This window comes from Miniopterus schreibersii, assembly GCF_964146895.1.
Source record: "Miniopterus schreibersii genome assembly, chromosome: 4".
Taxonomy (NCBI): domain Eukaryota; kingdom Metazoa; phylum Chordata; class Mammalia; order Chiroptera; family Miniopteridae; genus Miniopterus; species Miniopterus schreibersii.
Window position 1 is genome coordinate 61,767,154 of NC_138105.1, and position 20,552 is coordinate 61,787,705.

A 20,552-nucleotide genomic window follows, 5' to 3' on the forward strand; every position below is an offset into this window, starting at 1 on the left:
CATTTTAAGTCCAACGTAGTAGGGTTTGTTTAGTATGGATATTTTTATTTGTGATTAATAAGAAATGGATAAGTCCAGAACCATCTTCAGTTTACACATACACACACACACCCTTCTTCCTATTTAACTGGATACAGAGCAGTATTAGAGCCCTATAAAATGATGATCAACTACATTCAACAGAGGGCCAAGATGCTTGCAACATTTTGTTATTCTAGACTTAGGTATCGAGTTTAGTTGAGAACAAACACTTTCCTATCCAGCCATGGTAGCTATGTTCACAATTAACATGAAAGTCTCCTTTTGAGCTACTTAAAAACACACACCTCTGTAAGCAGTTTGTTACATTCAGAGATGAAAAGAGTTGAAGAGAACTCCTTTGAGGTGCAGTAATCCAGACACAAAATGTATTTCCCAATTTGCTTGTCATTTATCATCTGTTAGTAGACATCATGTGCTCCTTCTTAAAATATAAATAGTAACTTGGTCTTTTAGAAAGAACATTATACTTAGAAATGAGGGGCAGTATTTCTTATCCTTTGGAGACAGATATGCTATCAGATCTTATGCCTCAGTTTCCTAATCTCCCAAAATGGAGATAGGTGTATGGAGAAAACACAATATATTGTGTTGCTATGAAAATAAATAATAGAGGATGTGATGGTACTTTGGGCTAATAAATCTTGAAACAACATTCCCAGTCCTGTTCTCTTACCAAACTTTACTATCACAAGCTACAAAAGCTTTTCATTTAATTTCACCTCAAACTCAACGTATCTAGAACTGAATTCATAATATGCTGTGCCAAAGAATACTCCCGATTTCACTCGCTGTGCCAAAGAATACTCCCAATTCCCTCCAAAAAGTATTTACACCATACACTTAACATGTCTAAGACATGCTAAATATAACTGTGGGAGATTCTAAAATGTAAAGTACTCCTTGATCTCATGGAAATTCCTTTAGCCTAAGATATAAGATACAAACAAATAAAAAGGGTACTACTACAAGGCAGTATAAAATAAGTAGTACTTCACAGATAATTACTTTCTCTAGCTTCTACCTTTGTTCAACAAGTATAATTATTAAAGGACTGACAGTCTTTTCTCCCTTTAAATAAAAATTAAAGTGGATGACAATATTACTAAAAGGCTTGAGTAAGTAGAGCAAGAGATAAGGACAACAAAAACAAAAAAATATGGATCATGAAAAACCTAATTTGGATGACCTAAACTTGGATAATTAACAGTTGACCAAATATCCCAAAGAATGTAGGTTAATATTTCTAAAGCACTATCCTTTTATTGTTTTTTAATTCAAATGTTAAAATCTTTTTGTTTTCAAAAGAATATTCTCTGCATTTATGATCAAATCATATTAAAGACAGAATGGAGCGGAGGAGAAAAGGAAGGCATAATCAAGGCAGCTCTGCTCATTCACTCCCTCCTTACCATATGTTTCAGGATCCTTCCTTTCTTTGACTGATGCTGCATTATACTTTAGCACATAATATCTTGAAATAGTGAACTCCAGGGCTTGCTGTCCTGATAGAAAATTAAAAAGTGACAAGCTATTAGAAAAATACTCAATACTGAAAGTTCTATTAAAGAATTTATTTACTGTCCACTATGAAAAGGCTTCCCTTATGTATAAGATGACCACAGAATTTAATGTCCAAAGAAACAGAGACCTCTTTTAAGTGAAAAGGGGCACTACTAACAAATACACTGGACACCAGGCATAAACTGGCACTCTCGAAGGCAAACCATCCAGATATATGGTTATCTATGTACAAACCAAATCCCTGAAATACAGAAGTATATACTAAGCCATTTACAGAGGAAATGATTTATCTGGAACTGGCTTCAAAATAAACAGGATGGGAATGGTGAGAAGTGTTTGGAGTTACAGATGAAATAAAACTGGTTGTGAACTGGTGTTGACACTAAAATGATGGAGACTGCCTGGCCAGCGTGGCTTAGCAGTTAAGCATCGACCTAGGATCCAAGAGATGGCAGTTAGATTCCTGGTCAGGGCACATGCCTGGGTTGCAGGTTTCAAGCTTGATCCCCAGTAGGGGGTGTGCAAAGGCAGCCAATCCAACCAAGCTCAATCTCAATCTCAATCTCAATCTCAATCTCTCTCTCTCTCCCCTCCCCCCACCTCCTCTTTCCCTCCCTCCACCTTCCTCTCAAAAAAAAAAAAAAATCAATAAAAACATATTTAATAAAATATAAAAACAAAAATGTACAAACTATTCTTACCATGCAGTCTATTAAAAACAAGCCACAACCCAGATTTACCCCACATGCCATAGTTTGGCAACTCCTGATCTACTTCATTAATTCTTCTGTGTCTAAGCTGCTGCTTATCCTACCCACTGGGTTTTAATTTCAGCAACTATTTTCCATTTTCAGAAGTTCTACTGGCTTTTTTTTGGGGGGGGGGGGGCTTATTTTTATGATAGCACCTATTCTCATGTTTTCTACTCCTTCCCTTCATGTGTTTATTTTTATCAGCTGATTCTTGCTCATAAGGAATAGTGGACTGTTTCCTCACATGCGTTACAATTCTGTATTAAGTTCATTTTTGGTAGTGCTTTGTTTCTGGGAAATCTATGTGGTCTGGGTTGAGGGTATATCCCTCTAGAACAGTTTGTTTTCCAGATACTTCTGTCATATTATTAGCCTTAGACCACTTTTTATGTCAATTTTCAATCAGGAGATTCTCCCAGCCCTACAGGTACTACAAATCTGAACAATTTGTAAATCTGAACAAAACCCATGTGAAGGGAAGCTCATGGTCATGAGTTCTCAGTGGATATTCCCTTCATCAACCAATCCAGGGTCCATGCAAAGAAAAACATCTCTGCGTGCTCACTAGTCTATCTACTCCTTTAGTGAAGGTTCAGTCCTTCGAAAATCCATACTTTTCTCTGGTGTCTCAGTTCTAACACTCAAAGGCCCAAGGCTTTTGCTCGTCTCTGTGGAAACTAAAACACAAGTTACTAAGACTGACAAACACCCTATGGGGCTGTCACATCAGATTGCTCTTCAGTTGCTTTTCAATCCCCAACTTCCCCTGATCTCACCTCACTTTTTTATTTTAACGAGGATATACCCTTCTTCCTCGAGAATATAATATGCATTTTGTAGCACAGGATTTATATATGTATTTATCTAGTCTGCTGTTTTGCCAAAACCAGAGATTTCTTCCAGTCTTTTGTCTGCACATGAATATACATGCTTAATCTGATTTTTTTCACTTATATCAAGAACAGTCTAACATCTCACATCACTAGAGAGTCTACTTCATGATCATTAATAGTTGGGTATCATCCCACGATATAGAAAGACCATAATTTATTTAACCAATCCCCTTCTGTTACACATTTAAGCTGTTTTCAATTTTTAATGATAATCAATGGTATAACAACTATTCTTGCAGTAATCTTTGCAGACATCCATGGTTATTTCCTTGGAAATAATTTTTAACATGAAATGCTGGGTCAGAGCAAGAATATCTTACCATCTTTAAAATCACTGTCTACTAGAAAGATGATCATCTATCCTCCCCCCAGCAATACAGAGAGCATCCATTTCCCAATAATTTTCCAATAATGGTGTGACAGAAATGGTTACTGCTCACCAAGTATCTATTTGCTCCCCTACATTTCTCATTCTGCCTTATAGTTTGGCTGGAGCCAAAAGACTAGTTCTTGCCAAAGGGAATGTGAGTAGAAGTCATGTGTCATTTCCAGTACAAGGCAGTTAAGAACAAGTATGGATTCTTTCTTCTTCCCAGCACCAGAGAGACTAACAGCAAAAAACTCTAAAACTTGAACTGGCACATAGAAGCAATCCAGACCCGAGTCACTGCTGGAGGAGAGCCACCGATCCACAGCAAACTGTGGAGTGAGACAGAAATAAACTGTTATGTTAAGTCACTAAGATTTTTTAGTCTATTGCTAAAGTTAAGCATTAATAACTTAATCCAATTGAATGTCATCTTTAACTTGACAGTTTAAAAGATAAAACATCATTCTGTTGTTTTAATTTACCCTTCTGTACTATTGGAGGTCAAACAATTTTTGCTTATTGAGCACCTGTATTTCTCTTTCCAAGTACTACCAGTTCACGTTTTGCCAATTTTTCTTTTCTTTTTTAAAATATATCTTTATTGATTTCAGAGAGAGGAAAAGAGAGGGAGAGAGAGAGAAAAAGAAACATCAACTCATGATGAGAGAGTCATTGATCAGCTGCCTCCTGCACGCCCCTGACTGGAGATCAAGACCGTAACCCAGGCATATGCCCTGACTGGGAATCGAACCCCGAATGCCTGGATCCTAGGTAGATGCTCAACCGCTGAGCCACATCCAGCCTGGCTCTTTTCTTTTTTTTAAATCCTCACCCAAGGACATGCTTAAGAGAGAGGAAGAGGGAAGAGAGAAAGAAACATCAATGTGAGAGAGAAACATCAATCAGATGCCTTCTGTATGTGATCCCTGACCAGGGATCGAACCCACAACCGAGGTACGTGCCCTGACTTAGAATTGAGCCATCAAACCTTTCGATTCACAGGATGATGTTCAACCAACTGAGCCACTCCCGCCACGCCAATTTTTCTGTTTTTAAAACTGCTCTCTACCACATTAGTTCCCTGCTGATATCACTCTTCTGCCTGACTTTCAAGATCCTCTATAATCAGTCTGTGCTACCCATCCACTGTTTAAACGGGGCCACATACTTTCAAATCATGACTTAAGCACTATTCCGATGCACAAAAGGAGCTATCTCCAGTTGTGCTCTTTCTCCAATCTTCCCCATCTCACTTTCACAAGAGACTCACTGACAGACACTTGGAATGATATTCCTCCTCTTTTCCACATATCCACTTATACTCTGGGGCCATTTAAAGTCTTACCTCTTTCACCCTGGCCAGGTAGCTCAATCTGTTAGAGCATAGTTCCAATATGCCAAGGTTGCAGGTTTGATCCCAGGTCAGGGCACATAAAAGAGGCAACCAATGAATGCATAAATACGTGAAACAACAAACCAATGTTTCTCTCCCTTCCCCCTCTTTAAAAATCAATAAATTTTTTAAAAAATAAAAATAAAGTCTTACCTCTTTCATAAAGTCTCTTCCAACTACACTGGATTTTTCAGCTCTCTAAACTCCCAATATCAGGGAATTCAGAACTTAACTGTTCATTAGTTTCATTTAAGGAATTTATTTCTCTTCAGTTGGATTAATAGCTCTTCATAGAGAAATACTATTTTTCTCACTTTTTTTTTAAATATATTTTTTATTGATTTCAGAGAGGAAGGGAGAGGGGGAGAGAGAGAAACATCAATGATGAGAGAGTCATCACTGATTGGCTGCCTCCTGCACCAACTGGGGATCAAGCCCGTAACCCAGGCATGTGCCCTGACCGGGAATCAAACCCCGATCTCCTGGATCCTAGGCTGATACTCAACCACTGAGCTATGCCTGGCCAGGCTTTCTTACCACTTTTGAAGTCCCTCTACAGAATACGGGTTCTAAGTACCAGGTAACTGCCCAATACATAATGATAGTTGATAGTCTTAGTTGACATTTTCATTCTCAATCAAGTCTGAGATTTGGAGCCTATACTGTCTTGATTCAAGGAAAATAAATATTGCAAAATAAAAAGAGAGAATTTCACATCTAGAGTGTGGTAGGCAGTTAGATAGACATGAGCAGAGCAAGGACGATGGGCCAGGTACAGAGAGTAGAAAGTCCTGGGTGTCTAACAAATGACAACTGTAGGGTGGGACCTCGTCCTCAGGGTGGCCTTTCCTCCCCTAGCATATAATTGGTCATTCAGGTTAAACCCCCTGACCTTTCCTCCCCAGAAATAACATCTAGGCCTCAGTTGTATTTCAGCTCCAGGCCCAGAAAAGCCGCAAAACCAGAGAAGTTACCCCACAGCTGACCTCAGGACCAGCTGCATTGAATAATGATCCCTGCCCTGGTGCCAACCAGTCAACCAGTGGAGACTGAGACCCTGAAAGGACACACCTGAAACTACCGTATATTCTATTGAAATCTTGCCCTGGGACCTCTCCTAAAATCTCCACCCTTAAAACCCTTAGGACAGAGGACCCAGGCACCACTGACTGGTCTAATACCTGGTACTATTCCCACTGCCTACAACCTACAAGAGGAGGCTTGAAGGCCACTGGACTTGCAGCTGGACTATCTGGCTTAGCACTCAGCTTTGAGAATTTAGGAATGTTTCATTATTTCCTCCTTACAGTTACGTTGAATATCCATACCTACTTCCAGGGTTATTGGAGAGATTAAATAGTTTACTATAGATAAAAATTTGTGGGCCACAGCTAAAGCAGTGCTGACAGGAAAATCTACGTATGAAATGCTTACAATAGAAAAGACAAAGTCTCAAATCAATAATCCTACTACTCTAGGGTTACTGTAGCAGGCTTTCTACTTTATTTCTACTCTAGGGTTACTGAGTATATAGCTCCTATTCCAAGAACCTAGAAGAAGAATAAAGCAAGCCGAAGGAAGCAAACAATAAAGAGCAGAAATCAATGAAGTAACAGAAAAAAAAGGAAAAAACTCAGTAAAACAAAGGGATTTGTCAAGAATTTTGACAAACCTGCAAGACAGATAAAGAAAAAGAAAAGGGAAAGATACAAATTACCAACATCAGGAATGAAACAAGGGGTATCACTATAGTCCCTGCAGATGTGGGAGTTCAGAACAAATCACCCCAAAATGTGCTTCTGTGGTATGCTAATTGTTTTCAGCTAAGGGCAAATTTAGCTTCAGGCTCAAAAGTAACTTCTGCTCCTCCTTTAACCACCTTGCCATAGTAAGAGATTACCAGAGACAGCCTCTTTTAACCTATCTATAGGGAAGAATAAACCTCTATTTACTAAGCAGCTGCTCTTATCATCCTGAAACTACCCTTTGAAGCCCTCATCCCTAGATTGGGATGTCTTATATACCTATTTTCCCTTTCAGTCCTGGAACCTCTCTTGCATGTAGGGTCTCTAACTCTCTCATGTATACCAGTTTCCTACACAGATGTATGTATTAAATTTGGTTATTTTCTCTTGCTAATCTGTCTCAAGTCTATTTGATTATTAGGCCAGCCAAAAGAACCTGAGTGTAGAGGAAAGTCTGTTCCTCCTCCATACAGGCATCAAAAAGATAACGAGAAGACTATGAACAACTCCAAACATAAATTTAACGATTTAAGTGAAATGGACCAATTCCTTAAAAAATGTAAACTACCACAATTCACCCAATATAACTATTAAATTGACTTTATAATTTTAAAACTCCCCAAAATCTCCCGCCCCAGACGCTTTCACTGGAGAATTCTACTAAATATTTGAAGAATAAACACTTATTCTACACATCTCTTCCAGAGGAGGGAAGACTTCCAAGTTCATTTTTATAAATCTAGCATTACCCTGATACCAAAACCAGACTAAGACAGCACTGAAAAACAAAAAGAACTATAGTCAAGTATCTCTCATGAATATAGGCACAAAAGTACTTAAAATATTAGTGAACAGAATTCAATAACATGTAAAGAGTATTAAATTACATTGCATTTAAGAGAGAAGTGTTAATTTAAGTAGGGAAGTGTTATTTTAATATAATCATATCCAGAATCATGATAATTCTCTCCATTTATTCACAATTTTGTTTATTCCTCCTATCAGTGTTTGGACATTCACACCACCCCCATATCTCATATTAAATTAATTTGTATATTATATATTACATATCATATATCATACATTATATGTATGTGTATATATGTATTTGTTGCTGTTGCTAATCCTCACCCAATGATATTTTTTCCACTGATTTTTAGAAAGTATGGAAGGGAAGGGAAGGGGAGAGGGACAGAGGAGGGGGAGACAGAGAGAAAGAAACACCGATTTGTTGTTCCACTTCTTTATACATTCATTGATTGATTCTTGTATGTGCCCTGACCAGGAATCACACCCGAAATCTTGGCATATCAGGACAATGCTAACCAACTGAGCTACCCAGCCAGGGCTATGTATTTTATATTTTTTACTTGCCCATTCTCTTGGTTCTCCATCCCAACAGATCTTTCTTTGGTTCCTTTCACCGCTCCTTAAATACAGTTGTTCCTCATGGGTTTGTCTTTTGCACTCTTCTTTCTCTGTCTTCACTTATTAGAGCTTGCCAATTAGCTTCGATTAGCCTCCCTAAATGGATTACTTTCAAATTTACCTCTCTAACCTTGACCTCCCTCCTCATACATCTTTTCAGTGGTAAACAACACAGACATCTACACCTTAATGTTCCAATGGCAGCAAAGGTACATTTCCTAGGAGCATAAGGTCACAGTACTGTCTTCTCCCAGCAAAGAGGAAAAAAAAAGTCAAAATACTTGTACACAGTTAGAGATTTTCCATTCAGATCATGGCTGATGCCCTCCTCTTTACTCTTTCCCTAATGAAAAACGACGTTTGTTCAAAAATGGAAAGTAAAGTTCTTGACCTGCTAACCATTCAAGGGCTTAAAATAAGCTGTGTTCCTGGAAAGCTAAAATGGTAAATAATTCAGATGTCAAATGGTGAACTGAGAAGTCAACTGAGGTAGAGCTACAATTCAGAATTCTGCATATAGTACACTCTCCCTTCATCTTCTCAACATGCCAATGCCCTCTATCATCAACTCTATGTTACAGAGCCTTCTCTTCTAACATTCCTTATCACAAAGGCAAACTCTGTCACAGGAACATTACCTGTGGTCAGGACCTTACTTTCAAGAGTTTTTTGATATAACAACCATCCTACTGACTTTTCTTCTCTTAAAACTAAAACACTCTGATATTAAAACTTCCTATCATGGATTTGGAATATCTCTGTTTATTTGGGTGTTAATGCCTTTCAATAAAGTTGTGTAACTTTCTTCATACAGAAGCAAAACTAAACTAAACTGAACTGAACGAAAGTAAAACACTCCGTAAAAGAGAGAAAGAAAGCAGAAGGGAAAAAATAAGGGAATTGCTGGTTCCATCTGGACTGCTGTTATGCATTGCATTTGAAAGATGTGAAGGGAAAATGGGGCAAAAGAAAGAAAAGCTAGACACTTTCCAGATGCTCCCAAATGCAACCAACTGACTTGAATATTTTAAATAATTATAATAGCTAACATTTATCAAATTTTTAAGGTATGTCAAGTTAAACCTATTACATACCTTAACATAGTTAATCTTCACAACAATCCTATGAAGTAGGTACTACTATTATTCCCATTTTGTACATGAAGAAACCAAAGCACAAAGATAATTTGCCCAAGGTCAAACATATTGAGTAATACTTGGATTCAAATCAAAGCAACTCTAACTCTAAGGCCCACACGTTCAATGACTTAATTATTATGGAAAAATTCCTGTGATAGTAACTCAAGAAACACAGTACACATCATGCATAAATTACTTTTAGATTATCCATATTACTACTGCTCCACTGAAGCGATGGGACAAAGATTGATTAAAATTAAAAACACATGGCAATAGTACTTCAAAACCTAAAGCCACCTCTATATTCATAATTAAAGCATTTTTCTATGTGGATGAAAATGGGACCACATACTAAACCTGACAAGCTCAGAGGAGGCCTGATTGGTGGGCCTTACAAATTCAGAAACCAAAAGTAACCACATAGGACGGTCTGAACATAAAAATTCCTAACTAAAATTCCTAACATGGCAGGTGGTCATGTCCTAGGTCTGTAGCTTCCTTGACAAAGGTCACTCTCTACCTTAAGTGAGCTTGTCTGTTGTCTTTTTGCATCTAAGATAACATATCTTTTTTTCTTTTCTTCTTATTTTTTTAATCTTTATTGCTGAGTGTTACAGGTATCCTCCTTTTTCCCCCATTGCCCTCCTCCACTCAGTTCCCACCCCACCCCAGTCCTTCACCACCACCTTACTGTCTGTGTCCATGGGCAATGCATATATGCATATAAATTCTTAGGTTAATCTCTTCCTGACCCCCTACCCCCTTCCTTCTGAGATTCCTCAGTCTGTTCCATGTTTCCATGCCACTGGTTCTATTTTATTTGTCAGTTTATTTTCTTCATTAGATTCCACATATAAGTGAGATCATGTGATATTTGTCTTTCTCTGCCTGGATTGTTTTCCTTAGCATAATAATCTCCAGGCCCCTCCATGCAGGGTAATAGATCCTTCTTTTTTACAGCCACATAGTAAATTTCATTGTGTACCACAGCTTTTTTATCCCTCAATAATACACCTTAAAATGTAAGGGTAACATGCCTTTGAAATGTAAGAGTAATATTCATTTCCAGACCCCTCAGGGTACAACCACTGCGCCAGAGCACAGGACCAGGACCCTTCATTGTTATCTCGTTCCTCATGTACCATCTCTCAAAGTGCTGTAAATTTAATTAACTATCCTGTACCCACAATGTAAAAGGAGTATGTGTTTCTCGATTTAGCCTTCTATCCAATCCCAGAGACGTTTCTGCTTTGCTATCTCCAGTCCCCTTAATCCTCCACCAGTGGATTCCACGTAAGCTCCTTACGGCTCCTCCTTCGACTCTAATGTATAAAAGAAGATGCAAAACTGCCATTTCCAGAGCATTTTCTCAATCAGTTGAGGGCTTGTTTCCCAGCAATTGTCATCAGTTTGGCTCAAATAAACTCATAAAAATTCTCTATAGGTTTGGATGTTTCTTACATCAACATCTAAACCAAGAAAACATATACTCAGAGCTAAATACCTTTGCCTGTGTACCTATGACCTACCTGTGTATCTGTGCATGTGTAGTACTATTTTCTCTTATTCATTTAAGTCAAAAATGGCCTATGTGCCAGGCTGGGCATGGCTCAGCGGTTGAGCATAGACCTAGGATCCAGGAGATCTCGGTTCAATTCCGGTTCAGGGCACATGCCCAGGCTGCGGGCTCGATCCCCAGTTAGGGGAGTGCAGGAGGAAGCCGATCAATGACAACTTTCTCATCATTGATGTTTCTATCTCTCTCTCCCTCTCCCTCTCCCTCCCTTTCTCTGAAATCAATTGAAGATATATTTAAATTTTAAAAAATGGCCTATGGAACAGGCACAAATCCATTACCACTCTGATGCAGGTTCTACAGAACTATATGCATATTGTTGCTGTTACATCCACTGCCACAAGCCCTTCAAATTAGGTTAAGATAGTTCTGTACAGGAAATCATCTCAGTAAGGTTGTTGAAAGCAGTATTTCAGATGTTTGGTTTTGTTTTTTCAAATGCAAACATCCCAAAAGAACATCATTTCCTGATTTCCTACTAAGCATGGCAAACAGCCTATTTTGGTGAAGTAGTACCTACTTCAGAAATCAGAAAGCACTAAAACATATTTCCCAATACTATCACTATTATAAGACTCTGCCTTGAATTGTTCAAAACAACAAAAGGCACTTTCTAGGGAAGTTAACTGTAGATAAAGAATGACTTGTAAGAGCTGAATTTATATGCAATTCAAAAGTTACAAGCGAGCAAAGCCACATGTTTTCCACAATACAATAACCACAGTAGTTTATTAACTGGATAAACTTAACCTACTTGTAAAATAAGGAAATACAGGCATACTTCAGAGATATTGCAGGTTTGGTTCCAGACCACTAGAATAAAGCAAGCTGTAATCTTTTTGCTAGTGGAGGGTTTTGTCTTCAATTTGTAAAAAAGCACATCATCTACGAAATGCAATAAATCAAAGATCAATAAAATAAGGTATGTCTGCAGGAAACTGTCAGCAATTAAAAACTAAAATCAGGTGAGAAAAACTGGTTGTGCACTGACATACTGAGTTGAGAGTAAAGATTATGATGCAGTCACAGAACCACAAAGTTGAGACATCCTTATTACAGGGCTTTTAGGAAGGGGAAAACAAATATTCTTTGGGCTCAAGAGCAGATTTCTAATACAAAGATGTTTCACAAATGCCACTAGCAAATAAATAAAAAAAATACACAAAAGGAACTCATCAATAAGTTATAAGCATTCCTTTCCACTGCTCAGTTCTATATAGGTATTAACAAGTAAACTAAGACTATTGATTAACCTAAATCATCTGTTTAGTCAGAACCTGGAATACTCACCTCCCAGAACAGGTCCTCAATTTGAAAATTATGCCACTTCTTATGTGTTTCCCTTCCCACCAGTTTGATAACATCCCACAAATCCAAATTGTATTGTCTCACCAGTCAGTTTTTAGCTAGTTACAATTCAGAGTCACAACTCACCTAAGTATTTTTTCAAATGGTAAGCCCAGACCCACCCAACATTAACTGAATCAGAATTCCCAAGTGTGGGTCCAGGTGCCTGTATTCTGACAAAGCTCCCAGGTTATTTTAACGCAAAGCATACAACTCTAACACAAAACCACTGGTCTAACAAAGAACTAATGGCAATCTCCAATCAGACTGATGACATCTGAATCAATGTAATTATAGACAACTAAGTAAAACAAACAACAATATACCTTATTCATATAGGAAGTCTACAGACTACATCATACACCTTTGGAAGATGCTGGGGGTAGGAGGGACTCTCCATTTGTTATAACTATATTTATAATGTACTTGAGATACACATTTTACATATGTTATCTCACTTAATCCTCACATCGACCGTCTGGAGGTAGATACTGTAGATATTATTTCACTTACAGATAAAGAAGTGTGAATCACTGAGCTAGGTAAAACTTGTTCAAGGCCATACAGCAAGCAAACTGAGGTGCCCAGATACAAATTTAGGTCTGTCTGACCTGTACCCTGCTACTCACATATTTACAACTTGTTTACTTAAAGGAATCATTTTGTCTTCATTCATTTTACAATAAGCATGTATTATTTTTGTAATTAAGAAAAATATTGACCTGGCCATTGTGGCTCAGTTGGTTAAGCACCGTCCCACACACTGAAGGGTCACTGGTTTGATTCCCAGTCAGGGCACATGCCAGGTTGAGGATTCAGTCCCTGGTCAGGGTGCCTACAGAGACAAGTGATCAATGTTTCTCTCTCACATCATGCCTCTCTCTCTCTCCCTCCCTTCCTCTCTCTCTAAAAAATCAATAAAAACCTATTTGAAAAAAAAAGAAAAATGTTATCTTGCTACAGTCACTTCAAAGTACAGCACACTATGTTCCAGTGAACATATGAATGATAAATGTAAAACAGCCTCGTTGCTGATATGGAGAGTTAGTGGTCTGGGCAGAAGATCAAACTGGTTTTCTCAATGCTAACGTAACGTCTTACAAATATAGAAGTGAAGGAAGATTAGAATAAAACTTGTAGTGTTCCATTGGAACTGGAGGTATCAGTGTGAATACCTGATCTAAGAAGTCTCCTTGAATAAGCAGCTGATTTCAGGACTGGACAAGTAAAGCAAAAATGAGCCTGGAAAATCTTCTTTTAGCAGAAAGCAAAGATGTTCTCAAAGAAAAGTAGGGCATATAAAAAAAGGACACTGGATCCAATTTGAAGGGATCCAGCTCCCACAGGATAAATCTGGGACACTTTGGCTATCTAAATAAATAATAATACCAACAAATTATCTCCCAATAAATGAGAAAGCATGTATTCATACTGAAATAGATGACTGATTATATAAAGAGGAAGAAGGAAAAATTATTAATTTGAAGTAGAATTCCACCTAATAAATATACAGGAATGGCAGAATGATGGAAATTTTTTAAAACTGTCATTTAGTGACCATCAAATTAATAATTGTTTCAGGAAAGATTCAGCAATGGATGCTGAGATTCACTGGTAACAGGTTGATGAGAAACAAGGTATAAAAATTATATACTATGGACCCTCAGAAAGAAGATATCTACTGAGAAGGGCTCTTGGTGGTTTACTGGTCTAATTTACTGGTACAATTTAAAAGCAGAGCCTAGCAGCTGTTTCTAAACAGGGGCCCCTCATGCAAACTGCACTTCAGAGAGAAAGCTGCACTGACCTGGCCTGCCTGCACTATGTTCCTGACGTCTGAGCCAGCCCTTAAAAAGGAGTTCCTGGAATTACATTTCAACCAACAGGACTGAGACTTTCCCTATCCAATTGGAGCTGCACAGCTATATCCCCCATCGGCATCTTCACCGAACAATCAGAGTAGATCCATTCTGACCAATCAGGACAGTGCCTTTTGGACCAAACTGTGAAGATTTGGAGCCCTCATTAGCATGAGGACCAATCAGGGTCTAGAGGCTGGGACTTCTATCTATATAAGTCAGTTGCCTCAGGTTCAGAAAACCATTTTCCCTTGCCACAGAAGACTGCCTTTCCCTGGCTGAGGTTGAACCACCAAAGATGAAACACCAAAGGTACCTTGCTGGGCCAGAGCAGAGAACAGGCAGGGAAGAGTAGAGTGGAGCAGACCAGAGCAGAGCTGTCTAGCCAGAGAGGGGCCTGGCCCCAGGCTCCCTGGCAGCTGTGAGGCTTCATAATTGAGCCGTAACACTATTGAGCTGTTCCACAGCGATGTTCTTCTTACAGTTGTGCCATATCACAACTGAGTTGTTTGCACTGAATAGTTTCCTTCTTGACTACACCCCAAACCAGGGATTCCTGTTGGCACTGAATTAGCACCAGAGAGGGACAGAGAGAAAGTAAATGTGACAAAATGCTAAAATTGGGAAATGTGGGTGAAAAGTATGTGGAAATTCCTTATTCTACTCTTACAACTTTACCATAAGTGTTAAATTATTTGAAAATAAAAAGTTACCAAAATGGGGGGAAAATAATAAAGTAGAGCACACTAGATTTTTCAGTAAGTAAGGTGACAATGAACTCTTGGGGAAAAAATAAAAGTCAGGCTCCTGCATGACAAACCAAATCCAAAACTAAGTCCCAGATGGATTCAAGAGGTAACTGTAATAAATGAAACCATAAAAAGAACAAAAGGAATACATATAAGTAATTTCACCTCAAGATAAGTACGGCCACTTTTTAAAAATATTTATGTTTTTATGGATTTCAGAGAGAGGAAGGGAGAGAGAAACATCAATGATGAGAGAGAATCATCGACTGACTGCCTCCTGCATACCCCCTACTGGGGATGGAACCTGAAACCCAGGCATGTGCCCTGACAGGAAATGGAAATGTGACCTCCAGGTCCATGGGTTGATGCTCAACTACTGAATCACTTGCCAGGCAAGTACAGCCACTTTTACAGCAATTCCAGGAAAAAACAGAATCCATTAAAAAAAAAAAAAAAAGTTCTACAGATTTTACTACATAAGTATCAAAGGCTTCTATATATAAGAAAAAAAGTTTAGATTCAATGAAAAGACTAGTGGAAGCATTTGCAAGATGGCATTGTTTTAACAGAAGTAAAGACAATACAACAGTGGTCAAAGGAAATTAAACAAAAAGAAGGGACCCAAATGATAAACATTTTTAAATGTTTAATCATCCTAGCAATCATAGAAGTGTACATTTAAAACAAGAATCAGTGACATCTTCCATCTATAAATCAGCCAAGAACTGTAAAATTATAGTATCTGGTGCTATCCAGGGGCAAGGGTAACATTTCCACACTCTGCTGTTGGGAGTGAAAACAGCACACCTTACTGGAGAACACTTTGGCAGTAAGTGTTTGGCAGTAAGCCTTGAAACTGTGCCTACCCTTTGACTTTACAATCCCATTTCCAGAAACTATTCTTAAGAAAGAATCATGAATGAGAACAAATATTTGGCTTCAAGAATATTCACACTAAACCCTTACAAAGTCTACCATTTAATAAGGCACAGTACATGTCTGTACTATGCTGGCAGCTGCAGTGTAACAGGTGTTTTTATACTGTATTAGTAGAAGATAAACCAAAAAGTAATGTGCCTCTTGTAACAAAAGTCTTTAAAATGTTCTTATCTTCAACCCAGCAATTTCACTTACTAGGAATATATTCTATGCGAACAAAGATTTGTATTATAAAGGTGTAATCACCACAGCATTCTTTATAATAGCCAAAAAGACTATAAATTAAATGTCCAAGAATAAGAAGCAAGGTTAAATATAAAGTATGACAAATCCATGTCATTAATATGACTATCATGCTGTCAACAGCTTTTCAATCATTTTAAATAAAATGGGAAATGTTCACAATATAATGTTAAGTGAAAATACAGACTTAACTATAAGGGATGGATGGGGTAAAAGCAGGGTTTTTTAAAAATAAGGTCTTCAGATGGGTTGCGCTAAAGTATCTTCCCAGAACAGTCAACTTGATGTGCAAGTGCCTACAGAGTAAACAAATTTCTCTAAGGTTCCTGTTTCTCAAGAAAACGTGATTTTTTATTTTATGCTATGGAAGCATACACTAATTGGTATCATTACTGCCCTAGGCCACCAACCCTAAATGAAACAGAAAAATGAAGTAAAAGTTTGCTAAGCCAAACATAAATCAGCTTGATGACTCTGCCATCCTCCTTCACCCTTCATGGGCCACTTCAGCTTGAGGCTTCGGTTTTGCCACCCCTTTATCATTACCTCCCTTCTGATTCATCACATCCCCTAACTTCACAATTCCTTGTCCTTGTTCACTCACACGCTCCTTATTCTTCTTAAACTCATACAGGGTTGGACTAGACGACCTCGAAGATGCTTTTAGAATCTAGGACCCCACTGACTTATAACTGCCTTGCACACAGAAAGCACATACATATCTGTTTTATTGGGGGGGGGGGAACATTACCAACATATCAACTCAAGGCAGCAGGGCTATTCCCAAGACTTCTTTTTGTTTCACCTCTAAGACTTCAAGCATAGTGCCTTCCTTGAAAGCCCTCATCTCTTAATTTTCCACTGAATCCATCAATAATGGTTTGAGTCCTCATCAACTATTTTCTCCATTCTAAGCCACAGTGTCTTCATACTGTATTTTACAGCTCTACTTCAGAAAAAAAGAAAAGTCGTCATGCTAGAAAGAGTAAGTCAAGGCTGGAAAAAACCAGGATACAAAAGATTTTTGGAATCTGGGATATCTAAACAGATAAAATTTCATAGCGAGGAAGGCAAAGTTCAACACTTACATCCACAAACTACAGACACGGAAATGATTTAGTTTAACAGCAGCACGTACACACAGAGTTGTGGTTTCAGTTGAGTATAATTCCAGTGTGTCGAGAAGACATGACTGCTGCCCAGCCGGCACGGCTCAGTGGTTGAATGTCCACCTATGAACCAAGAGGTCCTATTCCCAGTCAGGGCACATGCCCAGGCTGCAGCTGGATCCTGGGTGGGGAGCATGCAGGAGGCAGCCTATCAATGACTCTCTTCTCTCTCATCATTGATGTTTCTCTCTCTCTCTCTCCTTTCCTCTCTCTAAAATCAATAAAAACATATTTAAAAAAAAAAAAAAAAATGACTGCTTAGAACAAAAGCTATCACTTTATTTTTCTGGGTTTTTTTTAAACAAATAGTGTCAAAAACAAAGGAGTTAAGGTTGCTGTCTACTCTGTACTCTTTTAGGTGACACTGTATACTGAATACTATATTAACTAAGTAAATGGAGCACAGAGGACTAAGGAGTTGGTGAGGGTATTTGAAACTGTCAAATAAGAAACATCTGAAGGAAACGGGAATATTTAGCCTGAGGAATAGAAGACCTAGGAAAAGAAGAGACATGATGGCTAATCTCCAACATTTGAAGACCTGGAATGTAGAATATGAATAGACTTTTCAATATGGCCCTGAAAGTTGTCAATCATAGAGGCAAACTGCAGCTCAATAAGGAAAAGCCTCCTAAAAACTAGTCTATAAATTAGAAAAGGTTGTCCAGGGAAGTTCACATCAGTGTAAGTATTCAAATAGGGACAGATCAGTAAATATTATTGGTCAGTTAAAAAATGCTGCCACTTACTACATCTAACCTCGTCAAATAACTAAGCCTCTGCAAGTTTCAGTTTTCTTTCCTACCTTCCTTCCCCCTCAAAAAAAAAAAAGAAATTTTGTAACATTTAGCCTCCTATCTCTTTCAGAGTTCAAGATCAAAGTCTACATGAAAAAAATTATATGATGGAAAAGAACTACAGTGATTTAAGACATTGTAATCTACCATCATAATGTATTTATGTCTTCTCTCTCTTATTATACCAGGCTAAGGGCATATTGCCAACCTAATTCATTTTTTTATTCCTCCTTCAGAGTATCAAATATTTTTTGAAAAAAAAATGTTTAAAAGGAAGTTGGAGAAGTGGGTTAAAATGACAATATAAAAAGATAGGATAGCAAAGAAAACAGTCACCAAAGCAAACATCCAGGATGTTAATCTTTAATGTCATTGACCAGTCTAAAAGGTATTGGACACAGTCAAATGGAGGAATAAACAAAAGTAATGACATGTTTGAGGAGGTGATACTCTAGCACAGGCAATGGCAAACTACAGCCAGCTGCCTGTTTTGTAAATCAAGTTACATTGGAACATAGCCTTGCTCATTCGGTTATGGATTGTATGTATATATGTACTGTATATATGTATTAAGTATATGATGCTACTTTCACTCTACAACAGCAGAACTGAATAGCTGCAAAGCCTAAAATAGTTACTATTTGGCCCTTTACAGAAAAAGTTTACCTACTTTTCTGTAAAAATACTCTCAGGTTATAAACCACAGAGGCGGCTGAATGCTGAGACATAGTTCATCTTCCTATGTCTCCATCCCTGGGATTTTCATGGGTCATACTGGTGCATGTGAGCAAAATCCTACACTAAACATTATGGCCTAAGTATAGGGGAGGTAAATATGTCACTAAATGGAGTCTCCCTACTCCTCTTATTTACTCAAGATCACACAAAAATCTAATCCTGCTTCTCTTCCACCTAGTAACATCGCCAAAGAGATCTGAAAACTTCTAACTATACAAGGAGTGTAGGCTGGTTCCAGCAGAAAAAGATAATGCTTATAGGTGAGCCTACCTCTGTCCCTCTTGAGTTCTCAAACTCACCCTACCTGAGCTCCACCACCGTTATGGAACCTACAAATACATGAAAAATTCTTTCTTTCCTCTTAGTTACGCTATCATTACAGGTGTTCAAAAGAAAGTTACCAAAAATTAAGAGACAAAAATAAAATGGAAATAAGAGTATGTAAAGAGAATTTTTTAATTAATACAAAGATTTCTAAGCTAAACTTAATATCCAGCAGAAATTAGTGCACAGTTTTAGGACTTTGTGAATGACTCATATTCTTTGCTTCACTCTGAAACAACTATATGCAGAGTCACCCAAATCTCTGCCAACAATAGATCTGGAGGAATCTTCATTTTTGTCCTAATACCTAACTCTACTACTGTTTCAGGCAATATTTTCAACCCTACACCAGGAGACTACTTACCAGTTCCTCCTCAGTTAGGGACCCCCAAATACCATTGCCACCACCTCACTCCTACACTGCCCTTTGGTGACTTTTCACTCAACAGCTAGCCTAGTGTCCTGAGGCAAAAGGCGTGTCCTTATCCAATCCCCCTACATTCTTCTGATGGCTTCAAACCATCCTTTGAACTTTCCCAACTCTCTTAGAACTCTATTTCTCAGGGTTAACCATGACTCCTTTCTCTCTAGTCTGTTCACTTAGTCTTTTCATTCATAGGTTAAAACTCTGAGGCCTACTCATTAAGAGATTCCAACTACGCACCAAACATTTAATGCCAGTCACCACCCCTCCAGAAAATGAGGAGTGGAGAAATGATCATATATGCTTGTCAAACTTTTGGTTCCTAGGTATGCCACATAAGAGCACTGACCATATCTTCAGGTATTAAATAATGTTTCAAGTATGCTGAAGATCCACAATTCTAATTCTCTTCCAGAAAGCATTTAAGCTAGTTTCCTACATACTTATGAATACTTATGAGGATTCCTCAGGCTCCCCACAGGATAAGGTATTTTTAACACAGCCAATAAGAGTTTAAGAAGATGGCTTTTCTTTCATCATGAAATATTTAAAAGTCTCCCAACTAAGTAAGTTGTTGAGAATGCTTAGCTTCACTCAAGACTATCAAGGCCCCACAGGTTACTATACAGTAATAACCGTATCAGAGTGCAAGACTAATTGTTGAGCAAAGTAGGGAAGATGTAGACAGCCTGCATGACTGTAACACACAAAGACGTTTTAAAAACAAAAGGACACATGGAGAACCCAGCCTTCAAAAGTGAACCTACCTAAATTGGAAGAACAGGATAAAGTAAGAAGAAATGCTAAAGATGCCTCTAAGTAACGCACATATGGGGGCGGGAGGGGAAGAGGGGGGACGCGGGGACCTGTGTTCTGTGTTTCCTCCTCCTTAGGAGTCCAACCAAGAGGACTTGCTGAGGCCTTTAGAATTTTTGAAAAGGAAAGAAGAGAAAGTCCAGGTTAGGAGGAGAAATCCACCAAATTCAAGTCGTTTAATCGCCACAGGTATCTGAAAAGGAACTGAGCCACTGGCTCAATGTGGAGAAGAGCTTAACACTCTAGCTGCAGTCTGGCAGCCCTGCCTGTCTCCAAAGGGCTCCGAAT

General features: G+C 38.3%; 1 protein-coding gene across 6 annotated transcripts in view; it reads right to left on the bottom strand.

Annotated features, from left to right (window-relative positions):
• Window positions 1-20,552, bottom strand: part of EXTL3 (exostosin like glycosyltransferase 3) — a 97,735-nt gene that overhangs the window by 31,542 nt on the left and 45,641 nt on the right. For 3 of the 6 annotated variants that reach the window (XM_081135855.1, XM_081135850.1, XM_081135852.1), the window contains exon 2: window positions 1,452-1,544. The exons of 2 other annotated variants lie outside the window; for them this stretch is intronic. The gene's annotated coding sequence lies outside the window, so the exon portion shown is untranslated. Of the gene's footprint in view, window positions 1-1,451; window positions 1,545-3,648; window positions 3,908-20,552 lie in introns of all 6 variants that reach the window. One more of the 6 variants, XM_081135851.1, reaches the window with a different exon arrangement.